The 17,444-nt window shown below is 37.9% G+C and overlaps 1 pseudogene; it reads right to left on the reverse strand.

The window, feature by feature from the left end:
• Positions 1 to 798: 798 nt before the first annotated feature.
• LOC123935733 lies at positions 799 to 912 on the reverse strand (annotated as a pseudogene).
• Positions 913 to 17,444: the final 16,532 nt, after the last annotated feature.

Here is a 17,444-nt window from a genome sequence, read left to right on the forward strand (position 1 = left end):
GGACTTGATCCCAGGACCCTGGGATCATCACCTGAGCTGAAGGCTTAATGGTCTGAGCCACCCAAATACCCTTCTATTATTCTTTTATATCACTTATTTGTTCCTCTACTTCTTCTATACTTGTGGTCATTATATCCAGCCTATTTCAAATCTCAGTTATTGTATTTTTCATTTCAGACTAATTGTTTTTAATTCCATTTTCTCTGTGGTAAGGGTCTCCCTGATGTCTTCTATGCTTTTCTTATGCTCAGTGTGTATCCTTATGATTGTTGTTTTAAATTCTCCATCAGACATGTTACTTATATCTGTTTTTTTTATTTTTAAGTTTTATTTTATCACCCTTATGAAACACACCTCAGAAAGCATATCAACAGTGCATCTTATGGTAAGTCAGTTTACAACAAAACTGAACAAGGCCATTGTGTTTACAGAAAAAGTTTTCAGCAAAAAACTACACACAATACAGTCCAATGAACTTATATCTGTTTTAATTAGATCTCTGGCCATGACCTTTTTTTTACATTTTCTTTTGGGATGAATTCTTCTGTCTAGGCATTTTGTCTAAATCACTGTCTTCTCTGTGTTAGAATATCCTGTTATGTTTCCTGCTCCTGAGAGTAATGGCTTTATGAAAGAGGTCATATTGTGTCCAGGACCTGGCCCTTCAGGATGTTTCTGGTGTGTGTTGCAGGCACTCTGTTGCTGGGTTTTGGCTCCCTTAACCATTCAGACCAGTTATCTGCAGAGGCTTTCTTTGCCTGCAGTGGGCAGTGTGTGGACCTTGGCAAGAATGTGTTGAAAAAATGATGGTTAGATGCTCTGAAGTAGGTGGAAATGTCTTAATTGTATGTGTGTTGTGGAGTCTCTTCCTTCCTTGTCAACGGGGAGTGCTAATCTCCTTTCATACAACACCGAAGATCTTTTTGAATGGTATTTGTTTGGGGACCTATGAATTTCATTAACTTGGATGTCCAGTCCTCTTCCTAGATTTGAAATGTTCTCAGGCCTTATTTCTTTAAATATATTTTCTATCTCCTTCTGTCTCTCTTCTCCTGATGGGACTCCAAATATTTGCTCATTGCTTCATTTGATTATAGACCATAGTTTATGTAGGCTTTCTTCATTTTTTTCATTGTTTTTTTCTTTGTTCTGTGACTGGGTTATCTTAAGGGCCTTTCTTCCACTTTACAATTTTTTTCTTCTGCTTGATCCATTCTAGTGTTGCTCCTCTCTATTGCATTTTTCATTTCATTCACTGTATTTTTCAACTTCAGAATTTCTGTTTGGTGCTTATTTTTGTGATTTCTATCTCTTTGTTAAATTCTCATTTTGTTCATGTGTTGTTTACTGGGCTTTCTTACATTGTCTTTCTGTGTTTTCTTGTAGCTCATTGAATTTCCTTAAAACAACAATTTTGAATTCTTTTCAGGTAAATTGTTGATCTCCATGTCATTGTGATCAATTACTGGAGGATTACTGTGATCCGTTATTGGTGTTGTTTCCTTGATTTTACATGTTCCTTGAAGTCTTACATCGCTATCCTTGCATTTGAAGTAGTGGTCACCTCCTTCATTTTTTATTGACTGACTTCCAGAGAGAAATACCTTCTGTCAGTCTTTCCAGAGATCCCGAGACCTTCTATGGATACAGCTCATCCACACTTTTTGCTCCCTCTTGTGGCAGGATTCTTAAATTTGCATGCCTTCTCTCAGTTTTGCAATACACAGGTCTAAGTTCTTGTTGCTTCCTTTTTCTTTCCCATGGGCAGTGCTAAGTGCCCAAATTTGTGGTCTCTCCCCAGCCTGCAGATTTGGGTCAGCTTTCTACTTACTAGCCATCTGCCAAGACTCACTCTTGCTGCCCTTTGGAGTATCCAGATGGTGCCAGCCACAAAGTGTGGGTTGTGTGAATGTGGCACATAAAATGCTGGGGTGCTTGTGGAGATATCAGCTCACTAGAAGTCACAAAGGGCACATTGATGGGCCTCCTGATGGAATCCGTGATGTGGTTAGTAGGATCTTTGTCCCTTCGATACCTTCCAAGCCCTGGCTGCTGTTCTCTTAGCCACTCACCACCCTTCTATTGTCAGCTCACAATTCAGTGCTCTAGATGCAGTGAGAGAGAAATGGTCCTCTTTGGCAGTGTTCTGCACAGTGGTGAAAGCTGGACACTCACTTACTCACTCTCACTTTATCCTACAGGAGAAGTCATGGGTCAAGGAGAGCACTCTTGGCATTGAACAGGGCCACCTTGGGTGAGGAGTGATGTTGATAAGGAAACTGAAGGGACTCCATTTTAGAAAACCTCTATTTCTGCTGTTTCTTGCTAGGTCCCATTTATTCATGTTCTATATTTTTGCATCTACATTCCCACTCCAAGAGGAGACAAGAAAATTAATCATTCTCCAATTTTTGTCCTAGGGCCCCAACCACCTGATAATATCTAAGAAAGACCAGACCCTAAACATGTTCCAGGACATAAGCTTTGAACAAACCATAGTCAAAACTGGCATCAACACTCACTACTTTTGGTGATCCATGGAATAACACTTATTGTTTACTTGACACTCACCTTTGATTGGACCTTACCCTGGGTTCCTGGCAGAACATGTATCCTGGACCCCTTTCCAATATAAACTCCTAACCCCAAGTGAGGGGGAAACTCACATTTCCTTTTCTGATTCTCCCAGACACTCTATCTGCTATATCCAATCACTTACGCTGGTCAATAAACTTCTCTCATTTCCTCCTGGCTTGTGTTTGGTTTCTGTCATGCACAAAACCAAACATCCTCTTGGCTGATCCGGTGAGACCCCTCTTGGTCCTCAGGCCTGTCCTGCCTATATCAATGCAGTTGATATCAAGGTGTTCCTTTTATCCTCTTCAATGCATACAATCTCTGTTTTTCTTTTCTTCCCAACACTGTGCTAAAACTCTCACTGGTCCTACAAAGGTACTTTTGTCCACAAATGGATGCCAAATTTCTGCTGTTGAGGGGGGTATACAAAAGAGGGACATCTTTTTCAGCCATCTTTCTGATGTCACTTCCAGATCTTTCCTTTTAAATTACTTTGATGGACTTTATTTAATCCTAGGTGACTTCATTGTGTCTCTCTTTAAAGAATGATAGCTCCAGCTGCTTGGTTTCTTACTTGGTCGAAGAACTCTTGGATGTTTTACCAATACAACTGAACATAGTGGTAAAAGGGAGGAATAAAAACATTAGCTTATTGTGCAGCCATTCTGGAAAACAGAATGGAGGTTCTTCAGAAAGTTGAAAATAGAGCTACCCTACAATCCAGCAATTGCACTACTGGGTATTTACCCCAAAGATACAAATGCAGTGATCTGAAGAGGCATGTGCACCCCAATGTTTATAGCAACAATGTCCACAATAACCAAACTCTATCTATCTATCTATCTATATCTCTCTATATATATCACATCTTCTTTATCCATTCATCTGTTGATGGAAATCTAAGCTCTTTCTATAGTATATATATACATATATGTATGTATGTGTGTGTGTGTGTGTATATATATATATATATATAATGTGTGTGTATATATATATATATTATATATATATATATATATAATGTGTGTGTATATATATATATATATAATGCAACCATCAAAACCCCCGAATAATGTGTGTGTGTATATATATATATATATTATATATATATTATATATATATATAAAATGTGTGTGTATATATATATATATATATATATAATGCAACCATCAAAACCCCCGAATCTTTCCATTTGCAATGATGTAGATGGAACTAGAGGGTATTATGCTAAGAGAAATAAGTCAATCAGAGAAAGACAATTATCATATTATCTCACTGATATGAGAAATTTGAGAAACAAGATGGAGGATCATAAGGGAAGGGAGGGAAAAATGAAATAAGATGAAACCAGAGAGGGAGACAAATTGTAAGAGGCTCATAATCTCAGGAAACAAACTGAGGGTTGCTGGAGGGGAAGGGGGTGGGAAGGATAGGGTGTCTGGGTGATGGACATTGTGGAGGGTATGTGCTATTGTGAATGTTGTGAATTGTGTAAGACTGATGAATCACAGACCTGTACCCTGAAACAAATAATACATTATATGTTAATTTTAAAAAGCATTAGCTTATGTCATATCTACACTAGACATCAAGATAATTAAATGATTCACTATGAGAATAAAAGATTTAGAACTACTTAAGATCTTTGATATCACCTTATTTAAATTTCATATTTGACTTATGAGAAAAAGAAGGGAAAGTATTCTCCTGGGTCTTCTGTCTCCTAACCCAGTGCCCTTTTCATTATATTCCTTGTATTTATCAAATACACAAATGATAAGTATCTGGCTTCCATTTCAAAAAAGGAAAACCTGGGTTTTGGCACTGCTTTACCTAGGGGGCCGCACTGGGAGTTTGCCTTATATTCTGGGGTTTCCCTTTCCTCCCATCATTCATATGTCCTTACCATGGGATCAGCTTTCAGGGCTCTATTTGCTGCTTTTCCAGGTGGCAGAAGGTGTGTTAACAGAGCACCTTCCCTCTATCCCTGTATTTATAATTGGTCTTCTGGCAGCAGTATCCCAAACTAGAAGAATGGGTAGTAGTTAAATTTCAGACACTGGGGGCACCTGGGTGGCTCAGTGGGTTAAGCCTCTGCCTTCAGCTCAGGTCATGATCTCAGGGTCCTGGGATCGAGCCCCGCATGGGGCTCTCTGCTCAGCGGGGAGCCTACTTCCTCCTGTCTCTCTACCTGCCTCTCTGCCTACTTGTAATCTCTCTCTCTCTGTCAAATAAATAAATAAAGTCTTTAAAAAAATTTCAGACACTGTGACAGATCAGCAAGAGGGATATTTAGGGATAATGCTACTTTGTAATGGTTCTCAAATCAATATTATGTGAGTGGCTTCATACTATGTGACTTTTTACATTCAGGGCCAGAACTTATGAGGTAAAAGTAAAGGATCTTTACAGTTGATAGACTGATATCATTCTCCAACCTTACAAGCCTTTCTCTCTCTTTAAGTCTGAAGGCACATGAAGAATGAATAATGATGCAGACTGTTTATCATATCTTGGGATGCCTTATGAACTGTAGTTAAGTCACTTGATCTCAAACAACTTGCTTTCTTTAGCATTGTCTGATGGAAAGACCACTAGACCAGATGTTAGGAAACCTGAACTCTATTACTAGTTCATTCATTAACTGATGTCATCACCCTGGGCTTGAAACCTGACCCTCTCTTGGCCTGTTTCCTTACCTGCAAAATGAAGAAATTGGACCAGATTAGTGGTAATCAACCTTCTGTGAATCAGAATCACTTCACTTTAAAATACAGGCGAAACAATACAAATGCCTGATCACTACTTTCCAGAGATTTTGATTTTGGGGGAGTGGGCTTAAGCATTGATATTTATTATATTTACCAAGTCTAAAAAGCTGAGGTTGAGAACCACTGCACTATTTGTGATTCTGAGTTGACTCTCTCGAAAGAGAAGTTATAAAGATAAATGAAATATGTTCAAAAATATTTCTAAAGGAAACACTAGGAACAGATTGTAGGGCAGAGGATAGGAGTGAAAACAATGTGTGTATTATTTCAGTGGTACTATATTTTCCCTTCCTGATATCCACTATGTGTCACACAACTTTCCTCACCTTCATTAAAATCTTCAACTCACCTTGTATATAATATTTCATTTTCTAAACTCTGGAGCTCTACTTTCCATGTTGGTAAAATGGTAGATCTCTTAAACTTGAACGTTAGGAGTAGAGCAGACTCTAGAGATCAAGTAGGAGAGCAGTCAGCTCACCTCTCAACAGTCTGCGGAACATTGCCATTTCCAGTCTCAGTCAGCCCTTCTGAAAATCCATTACAATCTCTTTCAGGTTCTAGATTCTATGTGAGACCATGAAAGAGATCTCAGATCTTTGTATGATATAAAGTAATAGGTATGAATTGGCACATCATTTTATGAGTATGTACACATTGTGAAAATGCACTGAAAATTCCCAGTTTTCTTCTTTTTCTCCTTCAGGCTTTCTTGCTTCTGCTGTATACTGACCCAGGATAAAAAACCAAAATGGAATGCTGGAAACAAGGGAAACAAAAGGGAAAATGAACTGTTGGAAATTTTTCAAGACAAAAATCTTCACAGTGAAGCAAACAATCAGCAAAACTAAAAGGCAACCTGATGAATGGAAGAAGATATTTGTAATTGAAATGTCTGATAAAGGGTTAGTATCCAAAATCTATAAAGAACTTATCAAACTCAACACACACACAAACAAATAATCCAATTAAGAAATGGACATGAAGGGGTGCCTGGGTGGCTCAGTGGATTAAAGCCTCTGCCTTTGGTTCAGTTCATGATCTCAGGGTCCTGGGATCTAGCCCCACATCAGGCTCTCTGCTCAGCAGGAAGCCTGCTTCCTCCTCTCTCTCTGCCTGCTTCTCTGCCTACTTGTGATTTCCATCTGTCAAATAAATAAAATCATTAAAAAAAAGAAATGGACACGAATACACATTTTTCCAAAGAAGCCATTCAGATGGCTAACAGACACATGAAAAGATGCTGAACATTATTCATCACCAGAGAAGTACAAATCAAAACCATGATGAATACCACTACATACCTTTCAGAATGGCTAAAATTAACAATACACAAAACAACAGATTTTGGCAATGATGCAGAAAAAGGAACCCTCTTGCACTGTTTGTGAGAATGCAAACTGGTGTAGTCACTCTGGGATACAGTATGGAAGTTCCTCAAAAAATTAAAAATATAACCACACTATGATCCAGCAACTGCACCAATAGGTATTTACACAAAGGATACAAAAATACTGATTCGAAGGGGCACATCCACCCCAGTGTTTATTGCAGCATTATCAACAATTACCAAACTATGGAGAGAAGACAAACGTCCATCAACTGATGAATGGATAAAGAAGATATGGTGTGTATGTATACAATGGAATCGTGCTCAACCACTGAAAAGAATGAAATCTTGCCATTTGCAATGACAAGGATGGAGCTAGAGTGTATTACGCTAAGAGAAATAAGTCAGTCAGAGAAACACAAATACCATATGATTTCACCCATATGTGTAATTTAAGAAACATAGGGGAAAGAATGAAAAAAAAAAGAGAGAGGGAGGCAAACCATAAAAGAAAGTTTTTAAAGACTATTTATTTGAGAGGAAGGAAGGGGGAAAGGGGCAGAGGGAAAGGGAGAGAAAGAATCTCAAGCAGACTTCATGCTCAGCATGAAGCCCGTTGTAGGGCTCCATCTCATGACCTTGAGATCATGTCTTGAACCAAAACCAAGAATTGGACACAACCTCCTGACCCACTGAGATGCCCCATGAAACTCTTAATTATAGGGAACTAGCTGAAGGTTGATGAAGGTGGTGGGTGGGGGATGGATATTAAGGAGGACACTTGTTATGAGGAGCACTGGATGTTGTATGTAAGTGATGAATCACTGAATTCTACTCCTGAAACCAATATTGAAACCAACCATATAAATATATGTTAACTAACTAGAATTTAAATAAAAATTTAAAAATAAAAAAAAGGTAAATCAACACTAACATGAGCCTAAACTCTATCTGATCTGAATTTCTGTTGTGTCAATTTTAGAGCCCAAAGAGGCTGAAAGAAGTCTGAAATTTACTTGCAAAGATGTTAGGTGAATAGAGTTAAGTAAGGGAGAGGAAAGTTGCTGACTGGCCAATTAAAGATTACATATATATATATATATATATATATATATATATTTTGAAGATCTTATTTATTCATTATAGAGAGAGAAAGAGAGGGCAAGTGGGGGAAGGAGCAGAGGAGGAGAGACAGGGCGGGGGAAGGAATCTCGAGCAGACTTGGAACTGAGTGTGGAACCTGACACAGGGCTTGATCTCATGACCCTGAGATCATAACCTGAACCAGAACCAAGAGTTGGATACTTAACCAACTGAGCCACCCAAGTGCAACTTTTTCTTCTTTTCTTTAAAAAAAAAAAAGATTTCATTTATTTATTTGACAGAGAGAGAGAGACAGTGAAAGAGGGAAAAGAAGCAGGGGGAGTGGGAGAGGGAGAAGAAGGCCTCCTGCCAAGCACGGAGCCTGATTTAGGGCTTGAACCCAGAAACCTGGGATCATGACCTGAGCCAAAGGCAGATGCTTAATGACTGAGCCACCCAGGTGCCCCACCTTTTTCTTTTTTAAAGATTTTATTTACATATTTATTTGAGAGACAGAGAGCGCGCATGAGCAGGGGGAGCAAGAGAGAGAGGGAGAATCCTAAGCAGACTCTGCGCTGAATGCAAAGCCTGACATGGAGCTTGATATCACGACCCATAGATCACGACCTGAACTGAAACCACAAGCTGGACCTTCAACTGACTGAGCCAACTAGGTGCCCCAGGGTTGCATAAATCTTTGACCCTGGGAAAGTGGCTTCACCATTCTAATATTTATTTATTTTTTTGCTTGTAGAATGAGAGAGTGGGACTAGAGGATGTCTAAAGTTCCTCCTAGCCATAATACCTTAATTTCCATCATAAAGATAACCGGGGTATTTTTGCCTTGTAATAGCCAGAGCTTCAGAATAGGGAAGGTAGCAAGGATTGAGAGTGGGAAATTCAGAACCGGAACACCAAGGTAAGGTCAACATTAGTAGGAAGATCATGATTTTGGTGTGTGGCCTTCAGTAAATCATTTTTCTTTTCAGAACTGATTTCCTCAACTTAATTTTTATTTTTATTTTATTTTTTTTTATTTTTTTCCCATTTTATTTATTTTTTCAGCGTAACAGTATTCATTCTTTTTGCACAACACCCAGTGCTCTTGATGATTTTTAAAATTTCAGCATAACAGAATTCATTGTTTTTGTACCACACCCAGTTCTCCATGCAATACATGCCTTCCTTAATACCCACCACCTGGCTCCCTCAACCTCCCACCCCCTGCCCCTTCAAAACCCTCAGATTGTTTTTCAGAGTCCATAGTCTTTCATGGTTCACCTCCCCTTCCAATTTCCCTCAACTCTCTTCTCCTCTCCATCTCCCTATGTCCTCCATGTTATTTGTTATGCTCCATAAATAAGTGAAACCATATGATAATTGACTCTCTCTGCTTGACTTATTTCACTCAGCATAATCTCTTTTTTTAAAGTTTTCATTTAAATTCCAGTTAGATAAAATACAGTGCAATATTAGTTTCAGGTGTACACTATAGTGATCCAATATTTTCATATAAGGCCTGGTGCTCATCACAAGTGCACTCCTTAATCCCCATCACCTATTTAACTAATCCCTCCACCACCTCCTTTCTGGTAACTCTCAGTTTATTCTTTACAGTTAAGAGTCTTTTTTTTCTTTCTTTCTTTCTCTCTCTCTTTTTCTTTTTTTCTTTCATCATAGGCCCCATGCTCAGTGTGGAGCCCAATGCAGGTCTTATACTCATGACTCTGAGACCAAGACCTGAGCCAAAATCAAGAGCCAGACACTTAACCAACTGCGCCACCCAGGCACTACAAGAGTCTGTTTCTTTCTCTCTCTCCCTCTCTCTCTTTTTGCTTTGCTCATTTGCTCAGTTTCTTAAACACCATATATGATTGAAATCATATAGTATTTGTCTTTCTTGGATCTATTGCATTTAGCAAAATACTCTCTAGCTCTATCTTGTTGCAAATGGCAAGATTTCATTCTTTTTAATGATTGAGATATATATACATATATATGTATCGTATATATATATATACATATATATATGTATATATATATAATCTCCTTTATCCATTCATCAGTTGATGGACACATAGGCTGTTTGCATGATTTGACTATTGTAGAAATGCTGCTATAAACATTGGGGTGTATGTGTCCCTTTGAATTAGTATTTTTGTATTCTTTGGGTAAGAGTCAATAACACAAATGTTAGATATTAGGGTAGTTCTAATTTTAACTTTTTGAGGAACCTCCATACTGTTTTCCACAGTGGCCACATCAGTTTGCATTCCCACCAACAGTGCAAGAGGGTTTCCCCTTCTCTGCATCTTTGCCAACATCTTTTGTTTCCTATGCTGTTGATTTTAGCTATTCTGAGAGATGTGAGATGGAGATGGTATCTCATTGTAGTTTTGATTTGTATTTGCCCAATGATGAGTGATATTGAGTGATATTGAGTGATATTGAGCATCTCCTCGTGTCTCTGTTAGCCATCTGAATGTCTTTAGGAAAATGTTTATTCATGTCTTCTGCCCATTTTTAATTGGGTTATTCCTTTTTTTGTTTATTAAATTTTATAAATTCTTTAAATATTTTGGATACTAACTCTCTATCAGATATGGCATTTGTAATAATCTTCTCTCATTCCATAGATTGTCTTTTAGTTTTGTTGATTATTTCCTTCATTATGCAGAAGGCTTTCATTTTGATGAAGTCTCAATAGTTTACTTGTGCTTTTGTTTCCCTTGCTTCAGGGAAGCTATCAGAAAGAAGTTGGTATTGACAAAGTCAAAGAGGTAACTGCTTTGTTCTCTTCTAGGATTTTTATAGTTCCAGGTCTCACATTTAGATCTTTCATCCACTTTGAATTTATTTTGGTGTATGGTATAAGAAAGTCCAGTTTCATTATTTTGCACGTTGTGGTCCAATTATCACAACAACACTTGTTGAAAAGACTGTCTCTTTCCCACTAGATATTCTTTCCTCCTTTGTCAAAGATTACTTGACCGTATAGTTATGTGTGTGTGTGCATGCATGTGTGTGTGTGTGTGTGTGTGTGAGCGTGTTTTGAGAGAGAGAGAGAGAAGAAGGGGGGAGGGAGTACAAGAGGGAGAGTGACTTGTGAACTGAGAGGGATTCTCAAACAGTCTCCACACCCAGCATGGAGCCTGATGTGAGGCTTGAGCCCATGACCTCAGATCATGACCTCAGCTGAATCAAGAATCAGTCACTCAACAGAATGAGTCACCCAGGTGCCCCTAGTTGGGGGGTTATTTCTTTGTTTTCTATTCTGTTCTCTTGACTTATGTGTCTATTTTTGTGCCAGTACCATACAGCTTTCTAATATAACTTGATGTCCAGAATTGTGATGCTTCCATGTTTGTTTTCTTTTCCAAGGTTGCTTTGGCTATTCAGGGTCTTTTTAAGATTGTTCTGTGAAAAATGTTGCTGGTGTTTTGATAGGAATTGCATTGAATGTGTAGATTGTTTTGGGTAGTAGAGACATTTAAAAAATATTTTTTCCTCCAATCCATAAACATGTATTGTCTTTCCATTTCTTTGTCATCTTCAATTTCTTTCTTCAGTATTTTATAGTTTTCAGAGTACAGTTGTTTCGCTTCTTTGATTAGGTTTTTCCTAGGTATATTATTGTTTTTGTTGCAATCATAAATGGTGTATAGAAATGAAACAGATATCTGTATGTTGATTTTGTATCCTATTACTTTATCAGTGCTAGCAGAGTTTTTTGTTTTTGTTTTTGTTTTTGTTTTATTGGTGGAATCTTTCAGGTTTTTTACATAGAGGATTATATTCTCTGCAAATAGTGAAAATTTGGCTTCTTCCTTGCCTATTTGGATGCCTTTTATTTCTTTTTGTTGTCTGATTGCTGTGGCTAGGACTTTCAATACTATATTAAGTAACAGTGATGAGTGTGAACATCTTGTCTTGTTCTTGACCATAGATGAAAAGATTTTCCCCATGGAAAAGGATATAAGCTGTGGGTTTTCCCATATATGGCCTTTATTATGTTGAGATATGTTCCTTCTAAATCTACTTTGCTGAGGATTTTTCATTAAGAATGGATTTTGTACTTTAGTAAACCCCCATTTTAAAAAAATTTCTTACATCAGAGTACTTTTTAATATTTCAAGTTTTTACTTAAGTTCTAGTTAGTTAACATATAGCATAATAGTAGATTCAGGAGTAGAATTTAGTGATTCATCACTTACATATAATACCCAGTGTTCATCACAAGTCCCCTCCTTAATATGCATCACCCATTTAGCTCATAGCCCAGCATACCTCCCCTCCAGCAACCCTCAGTTTGCTCTCTGTAGCTTAGAGTCTCTTTTGTGGTTTGCCTCCCTCCCTCTCTCTCTTTTTTCATTCTTTCCCCTATGTTCATCTCTTTTGTTTCTTAAATTACACAGATGGGTGAAGTCATGGTATTTGTCTTTCTCTGACTGACTTTTTTCACTTAGCATAATATGCACTTGCTCCATCCATGTCATTGCAAATGGCAAGATTTCATTCTTTTTGGTGGCTGAGTAATATTCCATTGTATATATATATACCACCTCTTCTTTATCCATTCATCAGTTGGTGGATGTTTGAGCTCTTCCCATAATTTGGCTATTGGTCACAATGCTGCAATAAACACTGGGGTGCATGTGCCCTTTTGAATCAGTATTTTTGTATCCTTCGTGTAAATATCTAGTAGTGCAATCGCTGTGTCATAGGGTTGTTCTATTTTTACTTTTTGAGGAACTTCCATAATGTATCCCTGGGTGGCTGAACCAGTTCGCATTCTCATCAAGAGTGTAAGAATCCCCCTTTCTCTGCATCCATGCCAACACTTGCTTCCTGTGTTGTTAATTTTAGCCATTCTGACAGGTGTGAGATGGTATGTCAATATGGTTTTGATCTGTATTTCCTTAATGATGAGTTATGTTGAACATAAACTCATGTGTCTGTTGGCCATCTGGATGTCTTCTGTGGAGAAATATCTATTCATATCTTCTTTCCATTTCTTAACTGGATTATTTGGTTTTTTTGGGTGTTGAGTTTAATGAGTTCTTTATAAATTTTGGATGTTAACCCTTTATCATATATGTCATTTGCAAATATCTTCCCCCCTTTCTGTAGGCTGTTTTGTTGATTCTTTCCTTTGCTCTGCAGGTTTTATCCTGATGAAGTCCCAATAGTTTATTTTTGTTTTTGTTTCCCTTTTCTCAGGAGATATGTTGCTGAAGTTGCTAAAGCCCATGTCAGAGAGGTTACTACTTGCATTCTCTCTAGAACTTTGATGGTTTCCTGTCTCACATTTAGGTCTTTCGTCCATTTTGAATTTATTTTGGTGTATGGTGTAAGAAAGTGGTCCAGTTTCATTCTTCTAAAATTGTTGCCCAGTTTTCCCAGAAGCATTTGCTGAAGAGGCTGTCGAAGAGAGAATTGGATATTCTGTTTTGTCAAAGATTAAGTGAACTTATCAAATTCAATACCCAAAGGACAAATAATCCAGTCAAGAAATGGGCAGGGGCGCCTGGGTGACTCAGTCATTGAGCATCTGCCTTTGGTTCAGGTCATGATCCCAGGGTCCTGGGATCAAACCCTGCATAGGGCTGCCTCCTCAACAAGAAGCCTGCTTCTCTCTCTCCCACTACCCATCTTGTAGTCTGTCTCTCGCTGTCTCTCTCTGTCAAATAAATAAAATTTAAAAAGAAAAGAAAAGGGGAAAAGACATGAACATATATTTCTGCAAAGAAGATATCCAGTTGGCAGAGAGACTCATGAAAAAGTGCTCAACACCATTCAGCATTAGGGAAATATAAATCAAAACCACAGTTAGATACCACTTTCACACCAGTCAGAATGGCTAAAATTAACCAATCAGGAAATGACAGGTGTTGGCGAGGATGTGGAGAAAGGGAACCCTCCTACACTGTTGCTGGGAATGCAAGCTGGTACAGTCACTCTGGAAAACAGTATGGAGGTTCCTCAAAAAGTTGAAAATAGAGCTACCCTTTGATCCAGCAATCACAGTAGTGGGTATTTACCCTAAAGATACAAATGTAGTGATCCAAAAGGGCACATGCATCCAAATGTTTATAGCAGCAATGTCCACAAGAGCCAAACTATGGAAAGAACCCAGATGTCCATTAACAGATGAATGGATAAAGAAAATGTGGTATATACACACAATGGAATATTATGCAGCCATCAAAACCCCCACAAAATCCTGCCATTTGCAACGACATGGATGGAACTAGAGGGTATTATGCTAAGCAAAATAAGTCAATCAGAGAAAGACAATTATCACATGATATCTATGATATGAGGAATTTGAGAGGCAGGGTGGTGGGTTGTGGAGTGTAGGGAGGGAAAAGATGAAACAAGATGGAACCAGGGAGGGAGACAAACCATAAGAGACTCTTAATCGTAGGAAACAAACTAAGGGTTGCTGGAGGGCAAGGGGCTGGGAAGGATGGGGTGTCTGGGTGATGGACATTGGGGAGGGTATGTGCTATGGTGAATGCTGTGAATTATGCAAGACTGATGAGTCACAGACCCATACCCCTGAAACAAATAATACATTACATGTTAATAAAGATCCTATGAAGAAACCTTAAAAATAAAAATATTAGGTGACCATATAGTTGTGGGCCCATTTCTGTTTTTTTTTTCTTCCATCCATTGGCCTTTGTGCTGTTTTTCTGCTAACACCATACTGTTTTGATAACTATGGCTTTGTAATTTAGCTTCAATTCCAGAATTGTGATCCTTCCAGCTTTCCTTTCCTTCTTCAAGATTGCTTTGTCTATTTGAGTTCTTTTGTCATTTCATACAAATTTTAGGATGGTTTGTTCTAGCTCTTGTGAAGAACGCTGGTGGTATTTTGATAGAGATTACATTAAATATGTATATTGCTTTGGGTATTATAGACATTTTAACAATATTTATTCTCCCAATCCATGAACATGGAATGTTTTCCCATTACTTTGTATGATCTTCAATTTCTTTCATAAGTGTTCTATAATTTTCAGAGTGCAAATATTTTACTTCCTTGGCTAGGTTTACTCCTATGTATCTTGTGATTTTTTGATGTAATTGTTATTGGGATTGATTCTTTGATTTCTCTTTCTTCTGCTTTAGTATTTGCTTGTAGAAATGCCACAGATTTCTGTACATTCGTTTTGTATCATGCAACTTTACTGAATTTGTGTATTGTTTTAACAATTTTTTTGGTGGAGTCTTTTGGGTTTTCTACATAGAGTATCATGTCATGTGTAAATAGTGGAAGTTTGACTTCTTCCTTGCCTATTGGAAGCCTTTTTTTTCTTTTTGTTGTCTGATTGCTGACAGTAAGACTTCCAGTAGTATGTTAAATAATAATGGTGAGAATAGACATCCTTAACTTGTTCCTGATCATAGAGGAAAACCTCTCAAGTTTTCCCCATTGAGAATGATGTTAGCTGTGGGTCTTTCTATCTGGCCTTTATGATGTTGAGGTATGTTCCTTCTATTCCTACTTTTTGAGGGTTTTTCATCAATAATGGATGGTGTACTTTGTCAAATGCTTTTTCTGCCCCTATTGAGACGATCAATAGTTGTTCTTTCAATCTATGAGCATGGAATTTTTTTTCCATTTCTTTGTGTCTTCCTCAATTACTTTCATAAGTATTCTATAATGTTTTGAGTATAGATCCTTTGCCTCTTTGGTTAGGTTTATTCCTAGGTATCTTATGGTTTTTGGTGCAATTGTAAATGGGATCAACTAAATTTCTCTTTCTTCAGCCACATTGTTAGTGTATAGAAATGCAACTGATTTCTGTGCATTGATTCTATGTCCTGCCAAGTTGCTGAATTCTTGTGTGGGTTCTAGCAGTTTTGGGGTGGAGTCTTTTGGGTTTTACACATACAGTATCATGTCCTCTGTAAAGAGTGAGAGTTTCACTTCTTTGCTGATTCAGAATATTTTATTTCTTTTTGTTGTATGATTGCTGAGGCTAGGACTTCTAGTACTATGTTGAACAGCAGTGATGAGAATGGTCATCTCTGTCATGTTCCTGATCTTAAGGGAAAAGCTCTCAGTTTTTCCCCATTGAGAATTAACTTGCTGTTGTCTTTTCATAGATGGCTTTTATGATATTGAGGTATGTTCCCTTGAACCTTACAATTTGAAGAGTTTTAATCAAGAAAGGATGCTGTACTCTGTCAAATGTTTTTTTCTTCATCAGTTGAGAGGCTCATACAGTTCTTTTATTAATGTGATCTATCATGTTGCTTGATTTGAGATCATTGAACCACACTTGCAGCCCAGGAATTAATCCCTCCTGGTAGTGGTGAATAATCATTTTATGTGCTGTTGGTTCCTATTGGCTAGTATCCTGGTGAGTATTTCGGCATCCATGTTTATCAGGGATATTGCCCTGTATTTTTCCTTTTTGGTGGGGGCTTTGTATGGTTTTGGGGTCAAGGTAGTGCTGGCCTCATAGAATGAGTTTGGAAGTTTTCTTTCCATTTCTATATTTCAAAAAAGCTTCAGGAGGACAGGTATTATTTCTTCTTTAAATGTTTGGTAGAATTCCCTGGGAAGCCTATTGGCCCCAGACTCTTGCTTTTGGGCCATTTTTGATTATTGCTTCAATTTCCTTGCTGGTTATTTGTCTGTTCAGATTTCTATCTCTTCCTGTTTCAGTCTTGGTAGTTTGTAAGTTTCCAAGAATGTATCCAGTTCTTCCAGATTACATAACTTGTTGCCATGTAGTTGCTCAGAATATGTTCTTAAAATTGTATTTCCTTGGTGTTGATTGTGATCTCTCTTTTTTTATTCATGATTTTATTAATTTGGGTCCTTTCTCTTTTCTTTTGGTTAAGTCTGGCCATAATATTGATCTTATTAATGCATTCAAAGAACCAGCTTCTAGTTTCGTTGATCTGTTCTACTGTTCTGGTTTCTATTTCATTGATCTCTGCTCTAATCTTTATTCTTTCTCTTCTCCTTATTTGTTTAGGCTTTATTTGCTTTTGTTTTTCCAGGTGTAAGGTTAGCTTGTGTATTTGGGATTTTTCTAATTTTTGGGGGAGAGACTTGTATTGCTATGTACTTCCCTATTAGGACGACTTTTGCTCTATCCCAGAGGTTTTGAATCAATGTGTTTTCATTCTCGTTAGTTTCCATGAATTTTAACGAAGATTTTATTTATTTATTTGTCGGGGAGGGGGGGCATTGGCTGAACACAAACAGGGCGAGCAGCAGGCAGAGGGAGAGGCAGGCTCCCTTCTGAGCAAGGACCCCAGTTTGGGACACTATCCCAGGATCCTGGGATCATGACCTGTGCTGAAGGCAGATGCCTAACTGACTGAGCCACCCAGGTGTCACAGTTTCCATGAATTTGTTAAGCTCCTCTTTGATTTCCTGGTTGACCATTCATTCTTAGCAGGATGCTTTTTAATCTCCAAGTATTTGAGTTCCTTCTGAATTTCCTCTTGTGATTGAGTTTCAGTTTCAAAGAACTGTTGTCTGAAAATAATCTCAATATTTTAGTATTGGTTGAGACCTGATTTGTAACTCAGTATGTGATCTATTTTGGAGAAAGTTCCATTTGCACTTAAGAATGAGTATTCTGTTGTTTTAGGATGGAATGTTCTGTATATATTTGTGATGTCCACCTGGCCCAGTGTCGCTCAAAGCCCTT

Source organism: Meles meles, chromosome X, assembly GCF_922984935.1.
Source record: "Meles meles chromosome X, mMelMel3.1 paternal haplotype, whole genome shotgun sequence".
In the NCBI taxonomy this organism is placed as follows: Eukaryota; Metazoa; Chordata; class Mammalia; order Carnivora; family Mustelidae; genus Meles; species Meles meles.